The sequence below is a fragment of the Schistocerca serialis genome, chromosome 4 (assembly GCF_023864345.2).
Source record: "Schistocerca serialis cubense isolate TAMUIC-IGC-003099 chromosome 4, iqSchSeri2.2, whole genome shotgun sequence".
Lineage (NCBI taxonomy): Eukaryota > Metazoa > Arthropoda > Insecta > Orthoptera > Acrididae > Schistocerca > Schistocerca serialis.
Genome location: NC_064641.1, coordinates 508060879 through 508079150, shown reverse-complemented (window position 1 = coordinate 508079150; position 18272 = coordinate 508060879).

The following is an 18272-nucleotide window of genomic DNA, read 5'->3' as shown; positions in this document are numbered from 1 at the left end:
AGTTCCGTGGAGGTCAGAGACTGCACGCTGCGTGAGCTACAGCTGCCTTTCAGCAGTCTGGTGGTCTTAAAGCTAACGGGAAACCCATAGTGTGCCAAAATTAATTGTGATCACGCCCCGTGACACTGTTTTGAACACCAATTGATTGTACTATTTGGTGTGATTAATGGCAGCTTGTTGTGAACGTTGAAAAATACAATGTAATGCAGATGTCTGGGAAAAGCAGTACGAGTACAGCATTCGTTACATATGAAGTCGAAACAGTGCAAACCAATATGAAATGGAACGAACACACAGGGTACATGTAGGAAAGCTGAATGATCGACTTCGGTTTACTGGCAGTATTCAGGGAAAGTGTAGCTCATTTACGAAGTAGACATCACATAAAACACTCGTGTGTCACAGTCTTGAATTCTGTTTCGCGATCTCGAATGGGCTTCCCAGGAGCAAAGACGGCATTCTTTTCGTGAAATACTGCGGAAAAACATTACGCAACATATTAGCAAAATGATTCAAATGGCTCTGAGCACTATGGGACTTAACATCTGAAGTCATCAGTCCCGTAGAACTTAGAACTACTTAAACCTAACTAAATTAAAGACATCACACACATCCATGCCTGAGGCAGGATTCGAACCTGCGACCGAAGCAGTCGCACGGTTCCGGACTGAAGCGCCTAGATTCGCTCAGCCGCCGCGGCCGGCCGAACATATTCGCATTCTGCTACTCTACATTAACCTCAGCTGTTTGCGAAACATAAAAATTTGCGCTGGACCAGGAGCCGCTTATCTCGAGTGGTTATCCGAGCACGTCTCCGGGACTTCCATATGTCACGTAGTGACGCTGTGTAAACACAAGCACTGTAGCCATAAATGATGTAACCACGCCTCGACGGGCTAAAATGACTATATAATGTTTGTATCCCTGTATTGGAGTCATTAATAGTGGGAGCAAAATGGTCGTGATTAGGTGACATGTGGAAGATTACACTGGTCCTGTGGGTGTGGTCAGATAATCGGAGTGGATAAGGCGACCGCTCGCGATAACCGGGAAATCTGGATTTGAGTATCCATCCGGCAAAAATGTTCATGTGTCGCAAACAGCTGATGTTTATGTAAAATCGCAGAATGCGAATCTATTACATGATGTTGAGCACAGCTGTTAATAGCCAGTTACAGTGACAGTTCTGCATGTCTGAGAGACATACTATTGTGAAGTTGCAGACACAGTATGAACACAGTCGTTGTAGCTAGTTATGAGCTTCCTCTAAACAGAGAAATAGCATTTACGACTGACTGCGGAAGCATTCCACCGCCCCTAAACGTACATTTCCCGTAAACAGCGCGAATAAGATAAAAGATCCAGAATGAGATTTTCACTCTGCAGCTTAGTGTGCGCTGACATGAAACTTTCTGGCAGATCAAAACTGTGTGCCGGGCCGTGACTCGAACTCGGGACCTTTGGTTTTCGCGGGCAAGTGCTCTACCAACTAAGCTACCCAAGTACGACTCACGCTCCGTCTTCACAGCTTTACTCCTGCCAGTACCTCCGAATTTGCCAGAAGCTTTCCTGTCCGGCACACAGTTTTGATCTGCCAGGAAGTTTCATATCAGCGCACACTCCACTGCAGAGTGAAAATCTCATCCTGGAAACATCCCCAGGCTGTGGCTAAGCGATATCTCTGCAATATCCTTTCTTTCTGGAGTGGTAGTTCTGCAAGGTTCGCAGTAGAGCTTCTGTAAAGTTTGGAAGGTAGGAGACGAGGTACAACCAGGAGTAAAGCTGTGAGGACGGGGCGTGAGTCGTGCTTGGGTAGCTCAGTTGGTAGAGCACTTGCCCGCGAAAAGCAAAGGTCCCGAGTTCGAGTCTCGGTCCGGCACACAGTTTTGATCTGCCAAGAAGTTTCAAGATAAAAGATATTAGGGCTCGAACCTCCCAACCCGGAAGAATCTAAGAACACTACTTGAAATGAATCCACGGGTTGGAAGTGTTTGCCGATTGTGTACTGAAACAGTTTAGCGTGACAGAAGCGCTGCCCGCGAGTGTCGGAGCGGCGTGCCGCCGCCAGCTGCGCGGCCCGCCCCAGCCCGGCGAGGCCACGCAGGTGTCGGCGCGGCGCGGCGCGGCGCGGCGCGGCGGCGGATTTGCACGCGTAGCCCCGCCGCCGCTATCGGCCGTCGTAATCTGTGCCTGCCGGCCTGTCGGCCGCGCCGTGTCCAACATGTGTATTGAATGGAAATTAGGTCCCGATGGGGATCGAACCCTTGTACCCGTACTCTGGTTCTACACGTGCACTTAACGTTCGACGTCGTCAGACTTAAATTCTCACTTTGCCGTTACCTTGTTAGGTCAGAAGACAATTTTACGCTGTCAGTCGATAAACGGCTGTGAATTCCAACAGTTTATCGTTTCTGTACTTAATTATGTTCTGTCTTCTGTATTCGGAGCACTTAATGTTTCTGTGCCTGTCAGTTATACACTGCCGAAATAAAAATTAATACACCTGGACAGAAGACTTTGTTTTTCATCCGATGACAGCATATGCCACTTGAGGGGAAGTAGATGTACTGATAATGATTTCAGCGTTGCCCACCAACACATAGTGCAGTGGCATGGTTGCTATCCGTGTCTATCGTTTAGTAGGGACTGCTCACAGCCAAAAGGCTCAGGGTGGTTCAGACGTGTGAAACAAGCAGGCAACCAGGTCACGGAGACGCACTCGTGTTTACTACAGCCCACTGAATGTGTTTGAAAGGGGTCAAATTGTGTTCTTCCGAGTGACAGGATGGTTCGATTGGAGAATTTGCCATACAAGTTGGACGTGCTGCGTCAGTTGTGCAATGATGCTGCTGTCAGTGGTCACGTCAACACTCTGATACCCGTAGACGAGGTTCTGGACCTCCACGCAGCACAGACGCCCGCCAGCATTCTAAGGGAAGCAGTGGCTGATAATAAAGCTACCACAGCACAGATAAGAGGCCTTATGAGCCGAGACGTGTCAACACGAGCTGCTGCGAACCGGTTATTAGCTGTGGAACTACTGGTATGCACATCTCTTTCACTCACGTTACAGCATTGACGTACACGGCTCGACTGACCTCGTGCTCTGGGATACGATAAGTTACAACTGTCGTTCGACTATGATGTTTCTGGAGGGGACATTAACCAGCGCATGATACATCGAGAATGCTGTTAGGCCCTTTCATTTGTCGTCCTTGCATCTTAAAGATGATGTGTTGTTCCAACAGGATAATGCTCACGCACACACTCACCGTGAAACTCATTCTGCTCAGCAAAACGTGTAGCAACTTCCCTTAGCCGGTCCCTGTAGCCGACCGGTTCTAGGAGCTTCAGTCCGGAACCACGCTGCTGCTACGGTCGCAGGTTGGAATCCTGCCTCGGGCATGGATGTGTGTGATGTCCTTAGGTTAGTTACGTTTAAGTAGTTCTAAATTCTAGGGGACTGATGACCTCAGATGTTAAGTCCCATAGTCCTCAGAGCCATTTGAACCACTTGAACCAACTTAATCGAGCACGTGTGGGATATAATGGAACGGGAATTGACCCGTGCTACTCGGCAGCCAACAACTCTTACAGAATTACGTGAACTGGTCGAGCAGCCGTGGCATAATATATACCACGACAGCAGTCGCCACCTGTACGAATAGATGCCAGATGCCCGATGCCAGAGTCAGAGCCCGGATTACCACCCGTGGAGACTATACCATGGACTCTGTACCTGGACGTCAGAAACGCTTGTGCTATTGGTCTGTAAATGTAATCATTTCAGGTACTCCGTATGCGCTGTTGCAACAGTAAATCTTGAGTAAACTGGAAACCTCTAAAAGGATGTAGTAATACTTCTTCCGGGAGTGTATTTCTATTCGCCTTAAGAGAGTCGTCTTGTGGAAACCTGCTCCCCTTCAATTAATTACGGTTCTTTTATTGTATGAATGATTTGTTGATAGTAATTACAAAGTTTTGAAAACCACAATACGTTATTATCTCAGTCCCTATCGCAAATTGTGTGCACTGTCATCCTCACAGACGTGTAACTAGCTCCTTAGCCAGTTATGAATACGGAGCGAGGGGGAGGCCACAGTTTTGTCTCCAATCCGCAACAATATGTAGTCATCGTTGACACACTTTCATAGCATTTCCAAAGGTTTGTTTCGTTCCAGTAAAAGTATTCTGGAACTGACCGATGTTAAAAACCAAAATCATTGCTAACCATTGAGTGAACAAGTAACATCATGTAAATTTACTGTAACCATTAAGACGTGAAGTCTAAAATGCATTGTTGAGTCATTTTATTGGCTTCTGCAGTTCGCAGTTTGCTACTGCGTGGCTTACATTGACAGATACACAGGAGCAACGCTAAATAATGTAACCTCTGCCTACAAACGATATAAAATCATTATATCAGTCCGTGATCATTGTCTGGAGTCAATGTAATTGTCTGTTTTCAACGCCATTAAGCCTTTTTTTGAATACGCCTTTAAGCGTTTCGGCCGCAGCCATCATCAGAATCTGTCAGATAACCAGAAAAAGTGAGAGGTAATATTCCTACAACAATAGATAGCATAAAAACAAATGAAGGCATCTCACATTCAAAAATCTCGATATACTGTACCTTGTGAGTTACAGGTATATTTGTTCCACGACTAATACTGTTCAGTGACTCAGCCTAACTTCGATATACACAATGGCCCAGCTGAACATGTAAATGAAGAAATACACTGTTTCGAGTTTTTCGGTAGTGGTATGTCTTCATTTTGTTTATATACATTGCGTTCTTGTAAAAATGTTACTCATTTTTCTGATTATTTGGGAGATTCTGAATATGGCTGTGACCGAAACTATTAAAGAAGAACGAAAAAAGCCAGATATAACAGCGATTAAGACGGACAATTACATTGGCTAATGCAACATCGTTGGATTCAGAATGTGCCGATTCTTGGCGTGTTAACTACAAATTAGTCCTCGAAACTACTCATTTACTGCACTAAGTTACGCATACAACGAAATACTTAACTGACGAGTTTGTTACGTGAGTGACCAAAGGGCGTGGCTGTGGTAAGACCAAAAAAATCACTGATAACTTTATCATTGTTTTTATTCTCGGCCTTCTCAGACGAGGTCTGGCAGGAATAGGAACAATAAGTCGCATTCAACCACCCACTATATTTATTTATACCAATAAAAGTAGGTTCAAAATATTAAAATTAATGAAACATTGTACTGGTTTTTAAAACTGTTAAAATAATGACTACACACAGAATGTCTTAAAAATTGTCCGTTAGAAGAATTAATGATGAGGCAGATTAAGCACCGCACTGTACAACATGGGAAAGACCTGTAATGCGAGGGGACCATTTGGCAAATCAGAGGCTGAAAGTTTATGTTGGTATAAGGTATGAGATATTAATAGAAGGGTTGTTATTGAGCATTGGGACGGCGGATAAGAGGGGAAGAGCGATATCAGATAGTATGTAGGCAGGGTTAGGTAGCTTGCGACAGTGGGAAATGACGAGGGAGATCAGATGTCAGAGGAGGGCAGGGAGTACGTTAGATCTGTTAGGAAGGGTAAATGTTAGGGTTCATTTCATTGCCTCGGACAGTGGATCCGTTACAGTTGCGTAGAGAGTAGGTACGAAGAGTGTATAGGTATAGTGTCCCTGGAATACGTTGGTGCAAGCGCAGCAGCATACCAGATTTAATATTAGAGGGTAAACAATTGGGTTGTTGGCTTCGAGTTTGTAGTGTGTCTTCATCGCGGAATCCATTGTGTGAGGACTAGTGGAAGTGATAAGAAGGTAAAAAATTCGATCAGGGGAAGGTAAGTGAATGCCGAAAGCAAGGTGGAGTGTGTGCTCTTCAAAGGTTTGGAGAGAATAGTAGAACTTTGGTAAAGTGGATATCCAGCCTACATTGGGGTAGTTACGGTGAGACGGATCATAGATTTGTAGCTGTGGAAGTCTGAAACCCTCACATTGGGCCAACTGCTAGTTCTAGTCTACAGGCGTTATGTGCCTTCTGTTAGATAGTTTAGGGATGCAAAAATGTCGAATTTTTTGCATGCTACGTTGATGGAGTTGGTTACGCTAGAGGAGTTTTACGTTAGAGCTAAGACCACTCGGTTTGGGATCATACTAGTTAACGGAACGAGGCTGATGCTGGTTGACGTGTTCATGGAAATTATATTTTGGTTTTACAAAAGAACCGTTTGTCAGATAGCTGTGTGTGTGCAGCTGACTTCAGTATGAAATGTTTTCTACTTAGTACAAATGTATTTTAAATCCAAATATTTCTATTAACCCCCATGTAACTGGGCTCAGATTTCGCCCAGTACAAGCCCTGAGACTGGTGTAAAACATTTTCGAGCGGTTTCTATTTCTCCTTTTATACCAAGCAGCACCGTCAGAAGACAGTAAGAATTTGCAGAACGACCTGCAGAGAATTGATGATTGTTGCAGACTGAACGTAAATAAATGTAACACATTGCGCATTCATAGGACAAGAAAGCCACTACTGTACAGCTAAACTATTGATGACAGACAGCTGGAGAGAGCATCTGCAGTAAAATATCAGACCATAACCATCCAGAGCGACCGTAAGTGGAATGATCATATAAAACAGATAGTGGGAAAAGCAGATACCAGACTCAGATTCATCAGAAGAATCTTAAGTAAATGTAACTCATCCACGATAAGTGGCTCATAAGGCGCTTGTTCGTCGGATTCTTGAGTATTGTTCATATATCTGGGATCCCTATCAGGTAGGACTGATAAAGGAGATAGAGAAGATCCAACGAAGAGCGGCGCGTTTCGTCGTGGGATCGTTTAGCTGGCGAGAGAACGTTACGGAGATGCTAAACAAGCTCCACTGGCAGACGTTACAAGAGAGGCGGTGTGCATCACAGAGAGAGTTACTACTGAAATTTAGAAACAGCACTTTTAAGGAAGAGTCGGGCAACATATTACTTCACCCCACATACATCTTGCGTATTGACCACGAGGAGAAAATTCGAGAAATTAGAGCCAGTACAGAGGCTTACCGACAATCGTTCTTCCCATGTACTATTCTCGAGTGGAACAGGATTGAAGAGATCAGATAGCGGTACCGAAAGTACCCTCCACCACACTCCATTAGGTGGCTTGCGGAGTATGATGTAGATGTAGATCCTCCCTTCCAGTACAACGAACAAGCAATGACAGATGCAAATGAAGGTATATGAGTGAAATAGGAATTGATGGTGAAAGGATACCAATAATGAGATTCGTTTATGTGTTTGGTATTCTCAGTGAAAGTGAATGTGAGTAACAGGGGATTTGTTGACTGAAGTGAACAGTCTAACATGCACAGAATATGAGCGTGGAGTAAACCTAAGAAAGACGAAAGAAATAAGGAGCACAAGAAATAAGTTTATAGATGTACTACTTAACAGAAAAAAAAACATGACGGACTAATCACGGAATGTGTAAGAAGCAGACTGTCAGAGGAAACGCGGGTATTCCTTGCTAGAAAGAAATTTCTGAGACTGTATGTTTGGAGCACAGCTTTGTATATAAGTGAATTGCAGACTGCGGCGGAACCGAGAAAAAGAAAATGGAAACGTTTGAAATGTAAATAAGAAATCTGAATATAAGGTAGGCTAAGATGATAAATGAGAGTGTCTTCAGCCGAATCTGTGAAACAAGTAATATGTGAAAAACACTGACCAACAAAGGGGACAGGGTGGTAGGGTATGTGTTAAGATGTCAAAGAATAAGTCCCAAGGCACTGGAGAGAGCTGTAGAGGGATAAAATTTACAGGAGAAGACACATATCGGAATGCATTTAACAAATAATCGAGGGGGTTGGATGTAGCTGCTGATGTGAGATGAAGAGGCTGGTACAGGAAAAAAGCCGGCAGGCTGCTTCAAACCAGATTGAACGACAGGTTAGATAGATTGTTTCCATGTGTTATAACCTTTATAATCTGAGCACTTCCTTCTTGGACTTCCATTCTTAGGAATGGATGGTAAATATGAACTGCTCAGAAATGTTTTGCACCGCTCTAATGACTTGCATAGTTCGTGTTGTTTAGTCTAAAACAGGGGCGGCCGAGAACTCGGCTCGTTAGCTGTACTCTGGCTCACGTGCCATACTGCTCAGACTGGCTGCGCATTTCCACCTCTGCCACGCCACGCAGTCGGAGCAGGAGGAGGGGGAAGAGGGTGAAACTGCGAATGCGCCATTTTTAGATGGCAATGCAGTCGCACTGCACAGAACTTGATCTCATTTTCATATTTGTGAACAGCATATATCACAAATTAAACAAATGTTCAGTATTATTTAATTATTTTCAGCGGAATGACGAAAAAATGTGACTTTTATGTGGTACAAACTGTCTGCATTCGGACAGACGCAGCCAGTTTCGCAAAACAAGTTGCCAAGCAGTCGTGACTTGTTTAGTTTTACAATCGAAGAAAGGTCTTTGACAAACATGTGCTGATCGAAGTACTTTAGCACTTTTGGAACCTCGCTATGGAGACGTGGAAACTCTACCTGAGGGAAATCATGTTGTTATCCTAGACAGATTTACCGTAAAACAATTTGTCTTTGAAATTGGAATTACACAACAGACCAATCAGTTACATCTGGACATGCACGGAGGCGCTCTTAACCGAAAGTGCAGACGGTCTCGGAAACAGCTCGAGAACAGATGAAAAATTGGCAGTGTCGTCAAAACGTTTAAAAACTATCCTTGTAATTCTTTCTAGGCCACAATGAATTCTTCAAACCTAGTGTTTCCTTTAACGCCAGTGAGCTTAGGGAATTGAACCGTGTTTGTCAGAATTTGTGCCTTCTAGAATGCTATTTCCTTTTTAAACCATCTCCATCAAAATAGAAATAAGTTATTTCTCATTTTGCAGTGTCGTAGTGGGACGTGTTCAGTGAAGTCCACTTAAAATGCGAGATCTGCCCTCCATGTCGATTGTTCTAATTTTCGTTCCTGCATTCCCTTTTCCTTATAAATTCATCAATAGCGGGTTTTAAACAGTAAAATCGTTCAGCACATGCCCCTTCACTTAACGGATGTAATTTGCAATAGTATATAAAGTCTCTACACTCTTCGCTCAGTTCCATCGAAAACCTTTGAAACTGACAATGATATGACGCTTGGGAACAATGGACGGCGTCTTTTTATCGCTGTAATTTTACGCTCTTTAATTGTAAACTAAATCTTTAAATTACTTCTGAATATATTGTAATATCTGATACTTACTTGAAACCCTTAGCTGCCGACTGGTGTTGATGATATATCTCGACGGGGACAGCTGAAAATGTGTGCCCCGACCGGGACTCGAACCCGGGATCTCCTGGTTACGTGGCAGACGCTCTATCCATCTGAGCCATCGAGGACACAGACGAAAAGCGCGACTGCAGGGACTTCCCCTTACAGGCTTCCCGTGAGACCCACATTCCCAACTGTCCACAGTCTACATATGTAATGTTCCTAATAGATATTTGCCCATCCACTCATTACTCACGCACACTAAGGTGGCGAGTCCCGTAAGAGTTCGGGCAACATGTGCGCATTTGCACAGATGATGGTCAATGGCCGGATAGCCATAACTATATATGAAGATAGTAACTGTTCTCGAAAGAACAGGTACCATTGATGACCGTGCAGCTTCTCTAGAATAAATGATAATTAATTGAAACCCCCAGCTGCCGACAGATGTTGTTGGTATACCTCGATGGTCACAGATGGATATAGTGTCTGCCATGTAAGCAGGAGATTCCAGGTTCGAGTCCCGGTCGGGGCACACATTTTCAGCTGTGTCCATCGAGGTATATCAACAACACCTGTCGGCAGCTGAGGGTTTCAATTAATTATCATTTCTTCTAGAGAAGCTGCATGGTCATCAATGGTATCTATTCTTTCGAGAACACTTACTATCTTCATAATGTAATATCACTTCATAGCATATTTGCAGCACCCATTGATTACGCGACTGTATAATACGTATTGAGAATTCTCATTCCTCTTTTCTGCTGTCCCCATCCGTTTTTAAAGCCTTGTAATAATAAACTGCTAGACTGCCTCTTTTTGTGCAAGCAGCCACTCGACCTGTCAACGTCCTTCGTGCCACGAACAAATAGCGAAGGTTGAGCAGCGCTGACACCACGATTCTACCAAAATGAAGAGAGTTCTAAAAATGCTACACCGCAATACTAAATAAAACGTTGCGTTGTACGGGTATACTTTAGAAAACGACCGAACAAAGTAGACACAGGCCGAGTCTCGGCGCGCATGCGCTCCGCAAATCCGGCTCGTGTGGGTTTTGGCACACCATAGCTGGTCCTGGTTTAAATACTACAGTAATAAACAAACTTTTTTCTGTGAAGCTTAAATGTCGAAATGAAACTTTATGCGTCTAGGGGGTTTGTGGTGTTATTTGAGTGACTACAAAGTCGATTCAAATTTATAAAGAATTTGCCAATGTGAGTCACTTACTAGTGTGTTGTTGCACCCCGTTTTGCCTGGATGCATGCTCTAATTCTTAAGAGTGTCATCAAGCCGTCGTATCCTCTTCTGAGGCAACCTGGCCCACAACTGTTGTAAGTGGTCCTTCACGTCCCGGGCCCCAGCACTGGGAAGAAGCTGACGTTCGAGCTGGTCCCACACATGTTCCATTGGGAGAAGATCTGAGGATCTTGCTGACCACGGGAATATCTCAAGACGTTGTAACTTATTACCATCTTTATGACGTTGTTAATCGAGCCGTATACGTTATCTCGCATTTCTAGCTGCTTCTCTCACACAAATAACGATAAAATTTCAGAAATTCAGGGTCGCCACCAACCCAAGCCCTTCCTAACCATTTAGAAAAAACGGAGCTGGAAAATTATTAGATTAGTTACTTTAATAATTTAATTGCAAGTATGCAAATTTCTTTAAGTAACGAGATACATAGTGCTCCATGTCGTGCATGAAGCAATTTGATTAATTCAGGATTGGAAATCGGAGTAAGTGGGTAAGATCAACACCACAGAATTTATCTTCCACGTAGATTATTTATTGTATCTAAGCGTTTGGTTGCACATCCTAACTACACATAACTGGTGCCTGACTAGAAATATTTAAGTAAGAATTACGAGAGAATGTAACAGACCACACTAACTACAGCAAGAAGAAACACAGAAAACGGGAGTGGAAGACAATGATACTATCATCTCCTTCGCATTCATACCATAAAAATATCTCAGTGAGATTCGCATTACGATTCTAGGCGTGCACTATTCTGGACAGAGGTTTAACCAATGCACAAGGCTGTGCGATAATTATTCATCATACTAACTGCGTCTGCTGCTTGCAAACGGCCGAACTAGAGCACGCGGTGCATTCCGAATCAAACTGTTGTGCTGCTTTGTAGAAAGCGCACGAAAGGACAGATATTCTTGCAGAATTTATAGCTCATTAAACAAGCAAACTGTTAAAATAAAGCCTATTGCCGTGCCGCGGTGGACCAGAAGGGTCATTGATTACCAGACACGTGGCACAAAATCGGCACACAAAGACAAAAGCAACTTCCACAAAATATAAGATCAAAAATCATTAAAAAAATAACTGGCTTCACACGTTTCAGTTAAGCTGGAGCTCTTAAGTATTTCATCGGTTAAAGATAACGAAGTCCTAACTCAACCTGCTTCCTACCACCTGAAACCCCCCTTAAGAGCTACGATCCGTACTCACCAAGCGTTCACCGAAGAGTCCCCTTTCTCTTTCAGATTACCCAGCTCTCCGTGCAGCGGAAGCTACCAGAGGGGTAGCCCTCCGTCACCAACCTCACACACAAAAACAGCCTTCGACTAAGATGGGTAAACCTCTCTGTTCAGGTATTGAAAACCTAAGTTGGTCATCCTGTGCTCTCCTTCGAACGAGAAGCAACATTGTCTGCTCCCAGCAGACGATGACCAACTCAGTGTTTCCCACAAAACACAACCGAAACCCCACATTAAAACACATACATAATATTAAATAGGCCTTATTTGAGTGCTCAGTCTTTCTGGAAGAGTTCATAAATTGAGCTAAAATCAGATAGTAAAGTGAATAAGTTGCAGCGAATTCGAAAAGCGTCTTACGAAACAACTTCACAGAGACGTTTCAACATTCATACAGACATATGCTACCTGTGGGGAATCATTTTAGTGTTGAAAAATGGCACCATGATACAGTCGCATGAGAGGTCAGACATGAGGACACAATATGTCCATGACGTACCGTTATACCGTCACAGTACCCTCAATCACTACCAGTCGTTACTGAAGTCATATGCTGTACCACGACGCCTGGAGTAACACCGCTGTGCCTCTCCAAAACATTCGAGGAATGGGATCCTTATCCATTCGCTGTCATTCTCACCGACGGTGATCATCTGAGTTGTGCAGAAACGCGATTCATTGCTGAACACAATGTGATGCCATTTGTGAACAGTCCATGCTTGACGGTTATAGGAATACTCCAGACAGAGCTGTTTGTATCGCGATGCTAATGGCAAACTAAGCATAGGAAGATAATTTCCTAGTCCTGGCTGCTAGTCTCCGACGAACAGTGCGAGAGGCACAGAATGTAGCAGGGAGTTCACTGCTTGTTTCCACACGGCAGGCGCAGATGTGAAAGGGTTACATCAGAATGCCTGAAAAATATGGATACTGCAGGGTTCGACCAAACGGAGACACTCGATGAGGCCTCTTTCAGGTGCTGATAACGCTGTTTCATATGAGTACGCTACATCTCCGTATCCTTAACAATGATCACTCAATATTTGAAGATGTTCATGCCTCTCATATTCCCTACCAGGCCTGATGATAACAGTACACATTAACAACACTAATGCATTCTGGTCGCCAGTCCACCAATCACGGAGTATTGAAACACCACTAATGTACAAGACTGGCGATTTTTTGCAGAAGCTCGAAATTTAGCGCGGTCTTCAATGCGAGATGCTTATAATAGTTTTCACAACGAAACTTTGCCTCCAAACCTGGCAGAAAATCCAAAGAGTCGTATGTGAAGTATGTTAGCGGTAAAACACAATCAATGCCTTTTCTGCGCAATAGCAATGGAAATACTATCTACGATAGTGCTGCAAAACAGATTTACTAAACACAGCCTTCCGAATTCCTTCACCAAAGAAGACGAAGTAAATATTCCAGAATTCGAATCAAGAACAGCTGCCAACATGAGTAACGTAGAACTAGATATCCTCGAAGTAGTGAAGCCACTTAAGTCACTTAACAAAAGCAAGTCTGCCGATCCAGGCTGTATATCTGTTAGGTTCCTTTCAGAATATGCTGATACAATAGCACCATACTTAACAATCGTATACAACCGTTCGCTCTTCGAAAGATTCGGACCCAAAGACTGGAAATTTGCACGGGTCACACCAATATTCAAGAAAGGTAGTCGGAGTATCCACTAAATTACAGGCCCATATCATTAATGTCGATATGCAGCAGGATTTTGGAACATATATCGTATTCGAACATTATTCATTACCGCGAAGAGAACAGTCTATTGACAAGTAGTCAACAAGGATTTAGAAAACATCGTTCTCGTGAAACACAACTAGCTCTTTACTCAACGAAGTTTTGAGTGTTACTGACAAGGGATTTCAAATTGATTTTTAGATTTCCAAAAGGATTTTGCAACTGTACCACACAAGCGGTTTGTAGTGAAAATGAGTGCTCATGCAGTATCGTCTCAATCATATGACTGGATCCGTGATTTCCTGTCTGAGAGGTCACAGTTCTTAGTAATTGACGAAAAGTCATCGAGTAAAACAGAAGTGATTTCTGGCGTTCCCTAAGGTAGTGTTATAGGCTGTTCCTTATCTATATAAACGATTTAGGAGACAATCTGAACACCCGTCTGAGGTTGGTTGCAGATGATACTGTCGTTTATCGACTAGGAAAGTCATCAGAAGATCAAAACAAATTGCAAAACGATTTAGAAATGATGTCTGTATGGGCAAAAATTCGCAATTGGTCCTAAATAGTGAAAAGTGTGATGTCATCCACAAGAGTGCTAAAAGGACTCCGTTAAACTTCGATTACACGATACATCAGTCAAATCTAAAGGCCGTAAATTCAACTAAATACCTATGAATTACAGTTACAAACAACTTAAAATGGGGGGAACACGTAGAAAATGTTGTGGGGGAGGCTGACCAAAAATTGAGTTTTACTGTTAGGGCACTTAGAAAATATAACTGATCTACGAAAGACACTGCCTGCACTACGCTGGTCCATCCTCTTTCGCAGTACTGCTGCATGGTGTGAGATCCTTACCAGATAGGATTAACGGAGTGTATCGAGAAAGTTCAAAGAAGGGCAGCACGTTTTGTATTATCGTGAAATAGGGAACAGACTGTCAATGACACGATGCAGGATTTGGGATGGACATCATTAACACAAAGGTGTTTTTCGTTGCGTCGGAACTTTTCACGAAATTTAAATCACCAATTTTCTCCTCCGAATGCGAAAACATTTCGTTGACGCCGGCCTACCTAGGGAGAAACGATCATCGTTATAAAACAAGGAAAATCAGAGCTCGCGCGGAAAGATATAGGTGTTCGTTTCCTCCACGCGCAGTACGAGATTGGAATAATAGAACATTACTGTGAAGTTTATTCGATGAACCCTCTGTCAGGCACCTAAATGTGATGTGCAGAGTAGTCATGCAGACGTAGATATTCACCGATGTGTGTATGTGTTCGAAGTAGCATGGACATTCGACAGTCTCTTCTGGGGTCTTCAATTTTTGGTCAGGCAATGCATTTCTCCTCCCTTCTAGTACTGTGCACCTACTGTTTTAAATTATTGCGTTAAACAAACAAATTTAGCTGTTAGTCACGGGTCCTGACATGGACGCCAGCAGAACTCTGCTTTCCGGCTACGGAGGTCGTGCCTGCGAGCCCTCCGCCTCGCCCCGCTCCGCCCCGATCGCTGGCGCCAGCAAGGTGTGTGGCCGCGCGCCGCGGTCATTTACATATAAATCGAATACAATTGCCGCCAGCTGATCGACGCTTCTCACCTCGCTGGCAGGGCGAGGTGCCGTCGTAAACGCCGGAAAGCGAACGACGTTACCATTCAAGAACCGTCTCTGCAGCAGACGCGCCTCCGCCTTTCAGCATTTATTTGTTATAGCGATCCCTTTCTCTACGAATCATTTAAGAGTCGTCGCATCTCTACGCTTTCCTTTCATAAATCCCTCCCACGAGAAACCGGAGAAAATTTATCTCCTTGAAAGTGAAAGACTAGGTCAAATGTGCACTTAATAACATTGCAATCTTCTTCCGGTCAATGCATTCTGTCTAACGTTTCTCCAGCGGATGGTTCTATCTCGTAAATTCTGCAGAATATACATCTCCTGATTCCACAACTTCTTTAGTGGTCTCAGAACATTTTGTAGCTACAAATTTCTTTAGATGGAGTGGGTGAAGGTTAGAAGTTTCCACATTTGATAAATAGAATGGTCGTTTCAATTACTTGAACTTCAAATCCTTCAGTTTTCTCCTTATCAAAGCAGCTGCTCTGAAGAAATTTTTGTTTGTCTTGCTTAGCAATCCAAATCTCTTGTAAGACTATTTTTTCTCGGTGTTGATTGCCAGAATGTTGACCATTCATCAGTTACTCATTGTTTACCATGTACAGGTTAACAAACAGGGAAAATCCCTTTGCTTCCCATAGAAAACAAGTCATTCTTTCCAACGTCTTATATCCACTTCATTTTACTTGAGGCAGCATCACCGTCTTCCAAATACAGCATTGATTGGTGTTTCGTGTTCGGCGCGAAATGTAAAATACCTGTCGCATACCAAACCGACTCACAAAACTTGGATGCATCAATTTCTGAACGTTTCAAATTTTGCTGAAAATCAATTATCGCGTTTGTTTTCAGTATCATAAATTAGCAAATTATGTGTACCTCTTTCACAAAACTTTAGAAGAGTCACTGTAGTTCATTACGAAAATGCGTCGTGTCCTATTTTGTGAAATACCTTTGGCGCCACCAATTTTATACACCATTAACTGCCGACCACCCAGCACCAATCTGTGCACTTTTGGAACACCTCCACATGAATCGTCTGTAGCAGAAGTACCGCCACGTTCGAATTCAGGCGGAAATTTCTTAATTCTTGGAAATGAAAGAGCAGACTCGTTATCAATCTTCACTAATTGTGAATCTACATCCTTTGGTGATAATTCACAACAATGAAAGCATTTAATCACAGTTATATTGCGTATTACCGATACGACACGAAAATGCACAACTCGACTTCCTTAAAGAACCGCACATGCACAACTATTCTGCTTAAAGTTGACACCAGGCTTATTGTACTGAGCGCCACTTACAAACAAAATGGTTCAAATGGCTCTGAGCACTATGGGACTTAACATCTAAGGTCATCAGTCCCCTAGAACTGCGAACTACTGAAACGTAACTAACCTAAGGACATCACACACATCCATGCCCGAGGCAGGATTCGAACCTGCGACCGTAGCGGTCACACGGCTCCAGACTGAAGCGCCTAGAACCGCAAGGCCACACTGGCCGGCACTTACTAACATGACAGAAATAAAATATCATCGATGTCGACGCCATTTCTGTGCAATGGTGAAAAATTCCTTTTCTATCCTTGCTTCTGACGAAGTTGGTCCATGACTAATTTAATAAGAGATATGTTCACAGAATAACTGCAGCATCATAAACGAAATGTGAGAGAAAAGTTAATGCTCGTGCCCCTCAGTGTTGTTCACTTTATTCCATAAATAAAGAGAAAAGCATAAGTGCAGTGATAGTTCATGTAAACGTAAGCAATGGAAAAAAAGTTTATTTTTGCCACAACAGTTCTAGACGGTACTACCGCATGTCAGTCATCCACACTACAAAGCACTTGCATTCCCCCAGTAACTCCACTACCGTTCATCATTGGAGTGTGACACCCAAATCCCGTTTTGTAAGTGATGCAAAACCTGCGATAAATAGCTAATTCTTAACAGTTTAAGGGAGAGCTACCAATAAAACTTTCCTTGACGTTAATCTGGGAGGTTACTGTCACAATTTGACGTAATTGTCACACGTCGCTATGCAATATTATTTCTTTGTTCTGGTCGAGTGCCAACTTCGTGTTCATATAAATTTTGTACGCAAAAGGGGGGAAGTTACGTTTGCATTTCCCTGATTTTTAGTGAACTTAGCAACAGTTCTTTTTCTTGCGGCTGTTTCCCAGATATCTAGTGAATATACTGGAGCTGTGTGTCTAAGACGGCGACCATACCCTAAGCACACAGCACACCTGGTAGTGTGAATCTCAGTATCTCAAGAAGGCCGACTTGAGCGGGGGGAGGGGAAGGGGGTGGAGAATACGGCCCGGTGAGCAGCTATTGAAAGCCAGGCTCATACCTGCACCGCTAGGGGTCAGTGTACAACACGGTCGCACCACAGTGCCCAGAGAGTATTTGAGCGCAACACTATGACTTCAAAGGTTCAGGCGCTGCGGCATCATCTCACCAGCATGGCTGTGACCGTTGCGTTTGTTCTAAAATTTTGGTTCAGCCAAGAGTAATGCGTCGCTTTGTACAAAGTTCTTGGTGTGTAAGGTTTACCATTCGTGAGCTATTTGTTCTGGTCGAGTGCCAACTTCGTGTTCATATAAATTTTGTACGCAAAAGGGGGGAAGTTACGTTTGCATTTCCCTGATTTTTAGTGAACTTAGCAACAGTTCTTTCCCGTCACATTGCCAACAGCAGCCTCTCCACGTATATACATATACACTCCTGGAAATGGAAAAAAGAACACATTGACACCGGTGTGTCAGACCCACCATACTTGCTCCGGACACTGCGAGAGGGCTGTACAAGCAATGATCACACGCACGGCACAGCGGACACACCAGGAACCGCGGTGTTGGCCGTCGAATGGCGCTAGCTGCGCAGCATGTGTGCACCGCCGCCGTCAGTGTCAGTCAGTTTGCCGTGGCATACGGAGCTCCATCGCAGTCTTTAACACTGGTAGCATGCCGCGACAGCGTGGACGTGAACCGTATGTGCAGTTGACGGACTTTGAGCGAGGGCATATAGTGGGCATGCGGGAGGCCGGGTGGACGTACCGCCGAATTGCTCAACACGTGGGGCGTGAGGTCTCCACAGTACATCGATGTTGTCGCCAGTGGTCGGCGGAAGGTGCACGTGCCCGTCGACCTGGGACCGGACCG